The sequence below is a fragment of the Arachis ipaensis genome, chromosome B05 (assembly GCF_000816755.2).
Source record: "Arachis ipaensis cultivar K30076 chromosome B05, Araip1.1, whole genome shotgun sequence".
Classification (NCBI taxonomy): Eukaryota; Viridiplantae; Streptophyta; class Magnoliopsida; order Fabales; family Fabaceae; genus Arachis; species Arachis ipaensis.
Window position 1 is genome coordinate 141,074,389 of NC_029789.2, and position 2,510 is coordinate 141,076,898.

Below are 2,510 nucleotides of genomic sequence, written 5' to 3' on the forward strand. Positions count from 1 at the left end.
GGGGATTGTTCGAGTTTGGACAACTGACGGTTTATCTTGTTGCTTAGATTAGGTATACTTTATTTTTGTTGGTTTAGAGTCTTTTATTTGAGTTTAGTTTTATATTTTAAGTTTGGTGTCAATTGCATGCTTTTACTCTCTGTTAATTTTTCGAATTTGCATGATTCTTAGTCTTTCTTGATCTTTAAACATTCTAAGTTTGGTGTCTTCTTTGTGTTTTCCTTTAATTTTTCGAAAATATTGTGCTTGATTTTCTAAAAATTTTAAGTTTGGTGTCCCTTGTGCTTTTATTTACTTAAAAATTTTTCAAAAGTTGTTCTTGGTGTTCATCTTGATCTTCAAAGTGTTCTTGGTGTTCATCTTGACATTCAAAGTTTTCTTGTTTATTCTCTGTGTTTTGATCTAAAATTTCTAAGTTTAGTGTCATTTTGTTGTTTTTCTCTTTCCGCATTAAAATTCAAAAATCAAAAAATATTCTTTCCTTATTTTACTCATAAATTTCGAAATTTTGCATTAATTTAGTCAAAGATTTTCAAAATCATATCTTTCTTTTTAGTCAAGTCAATATTCTAATTTCAAAAATTGATCTTTTCAAATCTTTTTCAAAAATAAAATCTTTTTAATTTCTTCAATCATATCTTTTCAATCATATCCTTTTTTTATTTGCAATCATATCTTCTCAATCATATCTTTTTCAAAATAATTTTCAATCATATCTTTTTAATTGCTAATTTCAAAATCTTTTTAATTAATTAATTAATTTTGTTTTCAATTTGCTTTTATTTTATTTGTTGGTTAAATAACCAACCCACATCAAGCATAAAAACATGGAGACAATTAACAGACAAATTCCTGAATCAATTTTACCCTCCAAGAAGGATGACACAGCTAAGGCTGGACATCCAAGGCTTTAAACAAGAGGATCATGAATCCCTTTATAATTCCTGGGAGAGGTACAGAGGGATGCTGAGAAAAATGCCCCTCTGAAATGTTTTCAGAGTGGGTACAGTTAGACATCTTCTACTATGAGCTTACAGAAAAAGCTCAGATGTCCCTAGACCACTCAGCTGGTGGATCTATACACATGAAAAAAACAATTGAAGAAGCTCAAGAGCTCATAGATACAGTTGCTAGAAATCAACATCTGTACTCAAACAGTGAGTCCTCCATAAAAGAAGAGGCTATGGCAGTAACTACTGATCCCAATCCTCAAGAACAGATTGTTGAACTTAATCAGCAATTACTTCTTATGACAAAACAATTAGCAGAATTCAAAGAGATGCTCCAAGACACTAAAAATGCTAACAAGAATATAGAAGCACAATTGAATCAAATAAGACAGCAGCTATCTAAGCAGATAACAGAAGAATGCCAAGCTGTCCAACTAAGGAGCGGGAAGACATTGAATAACTCAGCTCAAAGTAGCAAAAAGTCAAGAAAGGAACAAATGACAGAGGATGACCAAACCACTGCCCAAAATCCCTCTGAGGACATCAAGAGCCCAGAGAGGAATAACTCTGGCGTTCAAACACCAGAAAAGGGGGAAAACTGGCGTTAAACGCCCAATGGATGCCCAAATCTGGCGTTCAAATGCCAGAAAAGGGTGGGAACCTGGTGTTAAACGCCCATTCAGCCCCCATTCCTGGCATTCAAACGCCAATGAGGGATCAGGCACCTGCAAGTGCTGATAGTAGCCCCTCTAAGAAGGCTTCTCCAACCACTTATGTAGGAAATAAACCTGCAGCAACTAAGGTTGAAGAATATAAAGTCAAGATGCCTTATCCTCAGAAGCTCCGCCAAGCGGAACAGGATAAACAATTTGCCCGCTTTGCAGACTATCTCAGGACTCTTGAAATAAAGATCCCGTTTGCAGAGGCACTTGAGCAAATACCCTCTTATGCTAAGTTCATGAAAGAGATCTTAAGTCATAAGAAGGATTGGAGAGAAACTGAAAGAGCGTTTCTCACTGAAGAATGCAGTGCAGTCATTCTAAAAAGCTTACCAGAAAAGCTTCAAAATCCAAGAAGCTTTATGATACCATGCACATTAGAGGGTGCTTGCACTAAGACAGCTCTATGTGACCTTGGAGCAAGTATCAACCTAATACCTGCATCCACTATCAGAAAGCTTGGGTTGACTGAAGAAGTCAAACCAAACCGGATATGTCTTCAACTTGCTGATGGCTCCATTAAATATCCATCAGGCATCATTGAGGACATGATTGTCAAGGTTGGGCCATTCGCCTTTCCCACTGACTTTGTAGTGCTGGAAATGGAGGAGCACAAGAGTGCAACTCTCATTCTAGGAAAACCTTTCCTAGCAACTGGACGAACTCTTATTGATGTACAAAAAGGGGAAGTGACCCTGAGAGTCAATGAGGATGAGTTAAAGTTAAATGCTGTCAAAGCTATGCAGCATCCAGACACAGCAAATGACTGCATGAGCACTGATATTATTGACTCTTTGGTGGAAGAGATCAATATGACTGAGAGTCCTGAATCAGAGCTAGA